Genomic DNA, 12,628 nt, shown 5'->3' with positions numbered 1-12,628 from the left:
CCTTTCCTTTCCTTTCCTCTTTTCTTTCTCTTTCATTTTTTTTCTTCTTTGTCCTATGGTTCTCTTGTAAAATAGTAACAACAACAATAATTATTAAAAGACCAAAAAAAAAAAAAAAAACCCTCAAAGCAGGGTGTAAAGTAAACAACAAAGAAGTATTTAACTAGAAAAGATTTCCATGGACAGTGTTGCTTGCCCTCTCCCCAGCTCACTCACCAACTCAGGCCTTTGCTTTCAAAATAAGAAACACACATAAGTTTGAAAAAATAAAAGAAAATTCAGTAATAGCCTGTTGTTAGGGCAGTGAAAATTGCACTTTAATCTGGAAAGCACCTGAATAGAGTGTGCTGTCATCACAGGATAGGTTCTTGTCCTCGGCCACCAAATAACACCCAGAAGATGTTGGCAAGATAAGTGTGGCTCAAGACCCTGAGCCAGGACCTATATTGCAGTTGAAATCCATACTATGGAATGACTTTTGAACTCTGAACACAATTATGGTATCACTAGCCCTGCTGAGTTTACTACGTAAACAAACAAAAGCAATTCAACAACCTGATTTTGCAATCTTTCCTACAGCGGACCAAGAAATTAATTTGTGGACCACACATAGCATTTATTTCACTAAGTAGAATGTGTCTCAGGTGTCTCCAAGGTTGTCCATCCAGTCACAGCTGGTTCCCTTGAGCTTAACTTTGGTCTCCTTGAGCTTAACTTTGGCATGGAAGGGCTGTGTTCAGGCCACAGAGCAATTAGGTGTAAAGTCCACAAAGCGAGTTGATACCTTCTCACTTCCTGTGCTTTAGTCCTGTGTTTTCAAATCCCAGGGTCAGCACTTGTTGGTCAGTCTAAAGGGGAATTTAAGAAGCTGTGGGAACAGTGCTAGCCTGGTGGCCCCTTTTCTCTGTTCGTAAGCATTCAGCATCTTGAGCCATCCTCAGCATCCTAACTCCACCACCTGTGAACAGGTGCATTGATCTGTGGTGGGTAAATGCCACCATCCTGCTCCAGGAAACTGTCAGCTCCACGATTTATGTGTCTGTCCTGAGCCCCTTTCAGGACTGAAGAGATGCATGGTTTGCTAATAAATCCCTCACACATCAACATTCATTTAAGGTAATTCAAGTTGGCAGTCAAAAGCATGCTTTCAATGAACAGCCCGCTGCTCTGTGAAAATTTTAAAAGAACATATTCCGGCCTTCTGGGAAATGCTATCTGTAAGAACTGCATAGAACGTAGCAGTGTGAGGCTGCTGGCCACAAGCCTGCCAAGTACCTCTATGTGCACGTGGTCAGCGCGTCAAGCTGTGTCCCAGCCTCCGTGGCTCTGTGCCGGATCCCAAGCCCTAAGAAGGCCCAACTGGCCTGACAGTTATGCCTGCCTAAAGAAAGGATGGAGAAGCCCTCAGGTGATGGGGGTGAGGTTCAAATTCTATGCACATTTCCTGAGAGAAGGGCACCAGATGAAGAAGAAATCTGGCCCATGTACTAGCGGGGATCAGAAGCTGGTGAGGAGAGAAATACTCCACGTGAGAAGGCCAAGCAACACAGCTGTGCAGCAGGTGGCCATGCGCAAAAGGATGGGCCAGAGTGGGGTAGCAGGCACCCATACACGACAGCAGGTGGGGCAGCAGCAGAGCTTTGAGAGGTAGGAGGAAGGGTGTGGGGGGCGGGGGAAAGGCTTGAAGCAGAGGTGAGGTTGGATTGCAGTACCTGAGGTCACCCAGGGGGATGGACTTGTCCTCTCCTGGACACCCAGACACCAAAGTTTCCTGAGAAAAAGAAGAAAAGAAACCAATGTGTTATCAAAATGCATTCAGACACTGAGGGATGGGAAGGGGAAGGGGATGCTGGCAGAGGGCAGGACCACAGGGCCATTGTCAGGGTCAGGACCCTGGATTTAGAGGTGGTGTGTCCTCCTGGCTCTGCTTCTGATCAGCCAGGCTTGTTTTGTGTTTATCTTTAAAAAGCTCATCATTCTGAGTTTCTGTTTTATAGATTTTTAAATGAATATGCATTTTAATAGAAAATATCTGTCATAAGTAAGCACTGAAATTTGGGAGACTGGGTTACATTTACATCTACATGAAATACGCCCTTTAAAAAAAGGGGGGCTGGAATTATTGAAACTGTCCTACCAATTTGATTTGAAACTGTCTCATTGCTATTTGTTTATCAATAAAATTATGGAAAAAAATTTTAAAAAGGGGGGCTGGGGAGATAGCTCAGTAGAATAAGTGTTTGCCTGGCAAGTACAGGGTCCTGAGTTTAATCCCTGGTACTGCAAAAAAAAAAAAAAAAAAAAAAAGCCCTTTAGAAATTGTTAATTAGACCAGGGAGATAGCTCAATGGCACAAGCATCTGCCTGGCAAGTGCAAGGTCCCGAGAAAAAAAACTGTTAATTAGCGTGGTCAAAGGATTTGGGAGGTGCTGGAGGTATAAGAGTCATTTCAAGGGAAAAAAGAGAAACATGGTGAGCTGCTTTCCTTTCCCTACTTAGGGAAAGGAAAAGCAGCGTGAACAGCTGCGAGACAGCTTTCCCCACCTCACAGACAAGGCTGGGAGCTGCTCCCTCAAGACTTGGGGGCGGGGGCAGGGTGCCCCATCAGGGAGGTACCAGAATGCTCGGAGACATGCCCCTCAATGCCACATGGTTGCTGCAGTCAAGGGAAGAGGGTGGAGGCCAAACTGTAGGGGGTTAAGGAGGGGACAAATGAAGAAGAAATGAAGGCAGCAGGTTGTGTTTAGATTTCAGCTACTAAAATGTCAGTGTCAGAATCAGAACTGTAGGGGTGGAAATTTTCCCTTCCTCTAGAGCCCCAGGGAGCTTCCTATTGTTAAACAGTGTTAAGTGGAAACTGGTGGCAGGGAGGGAGAATAGGACATGAGGTGAGAAGACCACAGTGTGGCCAATCCTGTTCCAGAAACTTCCAGAAGGCTTAGATTTGTGTGTGTGTGTGTGTGTGTGTGTGTGTGTGTGCGCGCTCGCGCGCGCGCATGCAAAATCAGCTCTAAATTTATGCAATCCCAGCACTTTGGGAAGCTGAGGCATAAGGACTGCATGTTCTAGGCCTAATGCTGTCTCAAAATAAAATGTAAGAAGAGTTTTCGATGTAGCTCAGTGTTAAGGCCATGGATTCAGTCTCGGGGGCAGGGAAGAATAGCTCTAAGTTTATGAAGGTCGAATGGGTAGAGATATATCATTCTCAAAATCATACACTGATTAGAAGCATGGAAATTCCATCCACATTTCACATCTTATCTCACAGTGTAATGTCAGAAGATGGGGATAGAAATAGATGGCAGGAGGATCTTTGAGTTCTTCGGGGCATCAGCATCAGAGCCATCTACAAGAGGGCAGACATTTGCTAAGTCTCAGGTGTGGCGCCCACAAGGGCCTCCTGGCCTTTCCATGGACCCTGACACCCAGGAGACACCACCTCTGTATGTTAGCTTTGCCCAGGTGCAGAGCTATTTATTATCCACCTGAAAAATGGGAAAGTAAGTTCACAGCTACGTGAGAGCTCATGGATGCTTTGAAGTCTTTGAGAGCCACAGATGAAAAGGGCTATGTCAGCAGAGTTACTATCTGCTTGTAGCAGAGCACACAGAACAAACCAGATTCTCCCACCAAACACTATGTCCAGAGAATAAAATCAGTCATTTTGGAAGCTGCGCTACATATTTGAGTTGAACAGCAATAAATTCTTCAGTAGCTGGTCTTTCAGTTTCTATAATTATCTTAGTGACTTACACACTTGGACACGTTTAAAGCTGATACAGAATATCAAAATCTGTTTTATTGAATCAGTCTCTGGAAACCAGAGGATTACTAATTCTTTGCTTAGTAAATTCCCTCTATGACATCTATATCCCCATGACCACCCAGCCTGGTCCAGCAGGGAACTCATCGCTACAAATTCTTTAAAAGCCATTCTCCCCATCTCGATGAGCCAAGACACATTTTCTATTTCAGCTGCCTTAAATCTCTTCTCAGTCCTTCCTTGCCATTTTTCTCTTTATTATTTGCGTACACTAAAAAATCTGATCCCACTGGCAAGACCCCAGGTTTCTCAATGATTTAAAATAGTACAAGAAAGTTTGTACATGTTATTCCAAGGGGTTTTTGGCAGTGATGTGCCTAAAATTAAAAAAACAAAAAACAAAAAACAACTAGGGGTCTGCCAGTTAGCTCAGTTGTTTAGGCACCTGCTTATGTAAACACAGTCAGGCCTAGGATACCGCGGTTCAATCCCCAGCTCCACATGCCTTACCAGACCCACCCTTAAGGCAGCCTGAGCCAGACGAAAAAAAAAAATCCTTATCAATATTTGTATGAATTATTGTAACTGTCCTACTAACCTGTTTTGAAAGTATCTCAACGCTATTTCTTTCTCAATAAAATTAATTTTTAAAAAACTGACATGTTTATACAGTTAAATAGGCTTATATATACTCATAGTACACAAGCCAACTTACCAGTGTTGAGTTGGATAAATCCTCTGCGTGTGTGTGTGTGTGTGTGTGTGTGTGCACGTGCGCGTGCACATGTGTGCATACAGATGCCTGTGTGCTGGGGATTGGACCCAGAGCCTCACACATGCTAAGTACACCCTCTACCACTGCACGATGCATCCACACCCCAGACTCTGAGCTCCTCCTTAATCCGTAGCATCACATGTTCAAATATCAGCCCCAGTAATGAGCCACTGGTGATCATCTGACAAGGAGTCCTGTTTGAACAAGATAAGAATGAGGTTTGGTTTCCTTGACCACTGCCTCATGGGCAAGGAAGCCCCTGGCTGACCAGGAAGCCCAGAGCTGGGGGAAGGGGCAGGTACACCCTATCAGTGATACACTAAGTTTACTGCAGGGACAGATGTGATGGGGACCTCTAGGCTGTGTGCAGTATAGGGCCCAGAAAGGCTGGTATGTGAGCCAAGACAACAAGGTGGGCATAGGGAGGATGGGTGGGCAGCTATACCAGACAGAAAGAACAGCAGGAGTGAGACACAGAGGGACCCACCTGATGATGGATCCAATGATGAAGACTGGACATCAAATGATGAAGCTGCAGGTGCTGCAAGTTCAGGCCAAGAGGCCCACAGGCCACAGCATAACACTAGATCTTGTCCTGTAGGAGATGGGAAACCTGCCAGGTGCTCTGAGGGAGGGACATGATTGCACGTGCAGTTTATTTTAGGTAAAAGGTGGAGAACTTAGAGCAGGAAATGGAGACTGAAAAGCAGGACCAAAGACAGGCAACAAAGAACAAATGGGCTGCAGGGGTGGGCCTCACAGCTGCAGAGCTTCCTTCCCTCTCTGCACACTCAACTGAGGTAAACCCTCCCTGCAATGGACAGGCTGACACTGCAATGGGAAGCTGAGGCTGTGCTGCTTCTCAACACAGCAGAGGGAAGGGATGCCTCCCTGAAAACTGCCTTTCAGGTCGAGCCACCTAGTATTTACTTTTATTTCCCCACAGAACCTCTGGGAGCTTGGGAGGTGGGGACCAGTGCCAGAAAGGAGCAAGGGTGATATTCACCCGGGAGGCTGTGGCAGAGCTGCAGGCAGAACTCACCACACCGGGCTCCTCGCTCTCCTCCCACACAGCTGGGAAGCCCTTGACTCTAATGCCAGGAGAGTGAAAGGGGCCAGATGCAGGTGAGACTTTCTGAATCATCCTAACTTCAGGACACCTTGTTCATTAAGCTCTTCCGAAGACACAGGGACAAACAGGATTCACTACTGACCTTCGTGAAGTCCAACCAGCCTGCTGAAGGGGGAAGACTTCACATTCCTGAGAAGTTTTAGAAGCTCCATGATCTTCCAAGTCATTCTGTCCTAGAAGAAAATAACAAACAGGTTCATTAAATTACTCGTATGTGAACTATCAATTCACACAGCATTAAATGAAAAGCTTGGATTTCATGGACAAGATCAAGTATAATTCAGAACAAATTACAGTGATAATTCAAGCAAAAACTTAGTTTCTGAGGCTTAATTTATTTAGATAACAGCCAACCAGATTTTTCACTAGTGTCAAGGTCAGTAAAACCATCACTTAACCTTTCTACATGACAGCAGCAAGAAATGCTACAGAAAGGGAAGGCAGAAGGTGCCCGGTTTCATTCAGACTCTGCAGCTGAGGTATGCTTTTGTTGGGAACTTATTACCTTATTGATTAAGTGTTCCAGTATAGAAATCAAAGGGCTTTGAAGTTCTTACTTGGGGGTGCAAAATTTTGCAGCTGGATGAGATATTGCTTTTTTTTTTATAAAAAAAGTAATATTTGTTGACTGATTAATTGATGATACTGAGATTTTGACCCAGAGCCCTTGCACAGAACTATATCCACCCCCCCATACTTTATTTTGAGACCAAATAAAAGTAAGGTAAAGTAGGACTTAGCAGTTTAGTTGCCCAGCTTGGACTTGGCGATCCTCCTGCCTCAGCCTTACAGGATATTACAGGTATGTACCACCACATGCTCCCTTTCATAGGTGAAGAAATGAAATTCCAGACAGACTGTCCCACCCGCAATCCAGCAGCCAGCTGCTGGTTAATTCAGAAGTTCATCAACCAGGGATTTATCTGCTAAAGCATACTTATTTAAGCTTATTATATTTTTTACATGGCCCTTCCGAAAAGTTTGACTTAGAAAATCTCAGATTTTACACTTCTTTTATAATCTTTCTAAATATCAAAGTAATTTTTATTGTTTCAGTGAAATTCTAATAAGTTCAATCTCCAAATTTCATGGAGAAACGAATCCCACTGGGGCATAAAAAGAGGGGGGAAAAGACTGCTCCCCTCAACACTCATATTTTCAGCCAAAACCTGACCTGTGCTAAGTTACAGGCAGCAACTGTGCCCCTGAAAGGCAGTTTGCCTCCTGGCTGCGTGGCACCTTGACAAATCTCAGAGTGCTCTAGCTGGTTGGGACCTTGGACTGAAGGAGTCGAAACCTTTCATTTCACTTGAAGAGGCTGCAGTACAGTTTAACAGCTGATTAGAGACCCGGACAAAGAAACTGACAAACACAGGTTCACTGAGGATCCTTTGCGCTGAACACTCTGTGCTCTGCTTCAAATACACAGTCTCCTATAGTTCTCATCACCACCCCAAGATCTATGCACCAGTGTCTTTCTTCAGAAGCAGAACCACACAGGCCTGGAGGGGATGCCTTCTTGGTCTAATTAGTACTTATCTGAGTGCCTGCCACAGCAAGGCACTTAGGTAGATGCTCCAAATACAATGGAGCAAGCAACCCACTTCCTGTCTTCAGTGAATTCTTCACAGCCTAATGGGATGGGGGCCGTAGTCAGGCACCTTAATTGGAGCACACTGTTCAATCTGCAGATCTGTATTTTCATTTGTGTATCGAGTGTAAAGATTTCAACACATTAGAAGGCCATGAGATTCACTTAAGTGGTTCTTTTCATGTGTACATGTGTGTGGCACTGGAAATCCGTCTCCTACTGAGTTACAACCCCACTCCCTTTGTATTTTGAGAAAGGGTCTCACTAACGTACCCAGGCTGGCCTTGATCTCAACATCCTCCTGCCTCAGGCTCTCAGGTAGCTGGGCTTGCAGGACATGCCACTATACCTGGTTCTAAATTGGTCTTGATCAGCATCATTGAAAAAATAAATGTATAAATTAACAAAGAGCAACAGAAGAGCATAAGATGGAAGATAGCATGTAGTAAAAGTAAGAAAACTGATGGACAATATATTATTCCCATATACATCTGTGTGTACTGATTCACACTGGAAAATATATTTTTTTAATTTTAAAGAGAAAAAATGACTAAAAATGATACAGAATTTAAAAACAAAATAATAGGAAATTAACATGGGTATTATATTGCATATTATTATCTTCAAAGTAGTTTCTTAGATTACCAGATATAGGCATGCAAAATCAATCAAACAAGGCAAGCACTGTTCTTTTCAATGAATAGTAGAAATTACTACAATTTATCTTAGCCATCTTGGGTATGTATACATATCTTTTCCCCCCATTCTTTTCTCCTTTCCCCCACCCCAGTTCTTTCTTTGTGAGTAGTTTCTTTGCCTTTCACAATATCTATTGCACCTTGCTTTCAGATCTTATTTACTCTTTCAGTTTCTTACAGTAGCAAGACAATATGATGTTTACACAAGCATGTCTGATTTATTTCACTTATGAGTATGGTCTCTAGTTGCATCCATCTACCTAAAAAGGTCTTGAGTTTATCTTTCTTCATAGCTGAATAATACTTCATTGTATAAAAATACCAAAATACCACATCTTTTTATCCATTCCTCAGTTGATGGACTGGTACAACCATTATGGAAATCAGTGTGGAGATTCCTCAAAAAACCTGGATTAGAGGCCCCACTCACCTCCGCTGTTCCCCCCTTCTGGGTCTTTTCCTTGAAAAGTGTATTTCCATTTGTGTGTTGAGTGTAAAGAGGTATGAAGGCCACTGAGTTAGAGAACAAAGCGATGAGTGTTTCATCAGCAGTGCACACAGAATAGTGAGCAGAGATGAGCAAACACGTGCCCAGGGAATGAGCACACCTACCTCCAAAGGAGCTGGGCACAATCTCAGTTCCTCACCAAGGCCAAGCCACTTAATGACAAGATACCAAGATCAGACACTCAGAGCCAGGAGGAGCTTGGGAGAAGCTGGTACAATATTTTAGGGGTGAGATGAAAGCAGAATTGGGATCCTTCTTTCTGTACCCCGGGACAGAGGAAGGCAACTGTCAACACAAGGGGAGGCACAGTGACACCGGTGCTGTGCTTGTGTGATGGAGCCAAGCTGGAGAGAGGAAAGGGGATCAAATCTCAAGAAGACAGAACCCATATCTAGCCCAGATTGCTAGAGCCACAGGAGCTTTGAGAAGGTCTGCATGTGCAAGCTTGTTCCAAGAGAAGTCCCACCTTCCACTGCATTGAGAGGGCAGAAAGCCTCAGAGTGGAGATACCGTCTCAGGTTTCTAAGTGAGGCTCATGGCAAGGCAGAAAAGGCACCCACTGGAGAACCCAAGCCAGCTGTATGCAAGCTCTTCCAACGCGGGCTGTGTGAAGACTATGCAAGCAACGCTCCATTGCCACCTGTTATTTTGGTGACCTGTCATTGCACATCTATCTGTTAAGCAATGATGGGAGAGGATGTCAAGATTAATTAGTTTAGCCATTTCTTCATCCATATTTTTTCTATACAGACTTAGGATGACACTGACAATAAGTGGATACAATACAAAATAAGTAATTCCAGAAACATATAAGAAAATAATAACTAAGCATGTACACCCCTTCACCTGTCACATATGACAAGAATGTAGAAGCACAACAAGGTCTTCAGCAAGCCTCCTTATGGCAAAGGAGAGGAACTAGCTGATATTGATACAGGAAAAATAATCGAGACCTTTTAAAAAAATTCTATTCAGAAACAAGTGGAACAGGGCTGGTGAGATGGCTCAGTGGTCTAAGGCACCTACTTAGAACAAACTAAGCTAAACAAAGCACAGGGACCGTGGTTCAATCCCCCAGCACCACATGCCAGCCAGCCCCGCCCCCTGGTGAGCTGAGCTGGCCACACACACACACACAAATAAATAAATAAATAAATATTAAAAAAAAAAAAAAAGAAACAAGTGGAACAATTATGTGAAAGTGCTTCATGAACTAAAGGTATTCGGTAAGTATTTGTCATTTTAATTATCATCAATGCTAACAAATTTCCATGCTAATGTTTTTGCGGGTTTTTTTCAATATCAGGGATTAAATCCAAGACCTTCATACAGAGCTATAGCCCTGACTCTGGCCTGGCAACTTAGTAAGACCCTGTCTTACAGGCCAGGCTAGCATGAGCTACATAGTAAGCTCAAGACCAGCCTGGACTACCTATTAAGATCCTATGGGAAAAAAAAAAAAAAAAAAAAAACCTAAATAAATAAACTTCAAAACAAGCAACAAAACTGAAAAACGTGTGCATTTTAGATATGGAACTTTTTGTTGTTGTTATTGCCCAGGCTAATCTTAGGTTGGAATTAAGGGCAGCACCACCATACCAGGCTTCGATTTCAAGTTTTGCTCAAGTTAAGAGCAGCTCAAGGGCTGGGAAGATGGCTCAGTGGAATAAGTGCTTCCCTGGCAAACACAAGGGTCTGAGTTTAATCCCTGGTTCCACACACACAAAAAAAGCTCATATTCTCTTCTGCCAACAGGAACAGCTGCTGTGGACCTTGGGTAGATTCTGCACTACCAAACGGCAAGGCAGGGCCACCAATCCTACTGCCTGTGGAGTACCAGGCCTAGGCTCACAGCCCCCATCAGTAGCCCCTCTACTGTACCTCTGCACTTGCTCCTGAGCAAGAAAATCCAGCACACAGCAAAGATGGAGCCCAGGTATGCGCCTCCAGTTCTCCGGTGCCCAACTTTATCCTTTTTCTGCAGCTGAATAAAAAGCCGCCTGGTTCTGTTTATTTGTTCAGAGGGCTGTTCAACATCACAGCACAGAGTGGGGGAAAGCCACAATCACGTGGGCTAGAAGGATTTCCAATCACAATAAACACTCCTAACGAGGGAGGAAGACGGTCAGTGATACATTCTCCCGCTAACATTTTTTACAATAAATGCTCAGCCACAGGCAAGGCAGCCTGACGAGTCTCCACTGGATGAGTAAGTGCGGAGAAAAGCAGACCATCATGTACCGCCTGCAAGGTACAGAGGCCCAATTACAAACTGCACTTTGGCACCTGGTCCCAAAGAGAGAGGATCCAAAGATTGCTGACTAACCCAGAGCAAAGTCGAGGAAAGCAGGGGCGAGCCTTAAGTCCACACAGATTCCTTCCCACCATCAGCCCTTGGCAGTGCGACCCTGGGAAGATACTGGGCTCCGACACACTCCGCAGAGCCTCCCTACACTCCAGGCTGAGAAGCACTGCGGTGGTTTCCAAACCCCAGCCACAGCTCACTGCAGCCCAGACCCAGCCAAACCAAAATGCTGGGCTGTCGCCTCTTGGAGCCATTTCCCCAGAAGCATGTGAGCAAAATCCACAGAATTTACAAGCAACGTAGGATGCTGGAAGAGGACATGAGGGACCCTCTGGCCTCACTCAATTTTGTGACTCCATCCTTCTAACAGCAGAGTCTACGTGTCATGCTGCGTTACTCACTGTGAACATGATCCTAAGATGGGCAAACAGGAGCCAAGGAGACTGGGACTGCAACCACCAACCAAAAGTTGGAACTTCCCATTGTTGTCAGGGTGGGTGGAAGAGTACAGTTTCTCAAATGACTTAAAAAAACAAAACAAAACAGGGCTGACTGTGGTGGGGTGTGCCTGCAGCATGAGCTACTCAGGAGGCTGGGGCAGAAGGATCACTGGAGCTCAGGATTTCAGGACCAGTTCAAAGAAGGAGAAGGGCAGGGACCTTGTGGGAGGGTAGAATACTCCACATTGAACCCAAGGCCTCACTGAACTACATCCCCAGTCCTTTCTTAATTTTCTTTTTCTTTTTTTCTTTTTTCTTTTTTTTTTCCTCTGAGGCAGGGTCTTGATAAACTGGTAAATTGCCCAGACTGGGCTTGAACTTGAGATCTTCCTGCCTCAGCCTCCCACAGGCCACCATGCCTACTTCTCTCACTTTAACACGGAAAGACACACACCCACTCCCATCCAAACACACAACTAATACTAAAGATTTGGCCATCAAAGGGATTTCCATCTCATCTCATCAGATGATTAATCCTCACAAGGCTATTAAATTGCCATCCCAAATACCTTCTTTGCTGGTTACCCAAAGCAATAATCCATGAATATGCTGAGTTGAAGGATAAGAAAAGCAAATGGCAGATTCTCAGGGCGAGCTACTGCTCTTATTAATGCTGCCCTTTAGAGTTGTGCAGTGTGCAACCTGTGAGGCCATATGCAGTGGCCCTGTTATACTCCTAAATATCAGAATACCCCCTCCACTTGCGTATTTACATGTTGTGTAGATTGTATATCCTACGTGAATCAGTTCTGTTGCATGTCCATGTGAGTCTTGTAGACCAGCTGTTATTTACTGTTCAATATTCTAGACGCCTATCATCAAGTTAGATGTATTTAGTGCTGTAATGTTAAGATCTCTTTGCTTTTTTATCTTTGAGATTCTACTTGAAAGTTATAGAGTCCACAGTGATGTTTTGATGTCTCGCTTCTTATCGCATTGGTCACCAAAAACTGGGGAAGATTCTAATTCAATCTTATTAGTATTTAAAGTTTCTACCCTGCCTCAGCCTCTCATATCTCCTTTGAATCATTACAGTATTTTTCTAACTGTTCTTCCAGCCTTTCCCAAACCAATCCGTCACATTATAGCCAGTGTCAGTTCCCTAAAAATGTTTAGATCATGTCTTTGTTTTAGAACCTTTACGACTTGGTATTGCCCTAGAGATAAAGTCCAAACAAACCAACATAGTATATGACCTGTTTATAGCACAATCAGTTAAGGCCAAAGTGACCTTCTGTACTAATCAACAGCCATTCAGCCGTCTATTCAATATCATCTGCTGGGTTCAGTGAGCACACAGCAGTATTCAAGAACACTAGAAAGAATCAGTAAGACTTATTCCCAGATTGCAGGTAC

General features: G+C 44.2%; 1 protein-coding gene across 1 annotated transcript in view; it reads right to left on the bottom strand.

Moving 5' to 3' along the window:
- Nucleotides 1–5,824: 5,824 nt before the first annotated feature.
- Scaf8 (SR-related CTD associated factor 8) overlaps nt 5,825–12,628 on the bottom strand; it is a 199,977-nt gene continuing 193,173 nt past the window's right edge. The window contains exon 22 of the mRNA XM_023712212.1: nt 5,825–5,843. The gene's annotated coding sequence lies outside the window, so the exon portion shown is untranslated. The remainder of the gene's footprint in view (nt 5,844–12,628) is intronic.

Source organism: Octodon degus, unplaced genomic scaffold, assembly GCF_000260255.1.
Source record: "Octodon degus isolate 3935 unplaced genomic scaffold, OctDeg1.0 scaffold00024, whole genome shotgun sequence".
Classification (NCBI taxonomy): domain Eukaryota; kingdom Metazoa; phylum Chordata; class Mammalia; order Rodentia; family Octodontidae; genus Octodon; species Octodon degus.
This window is presented reverse-complemented; position numbering and strand designations above follow the sequence as displayed.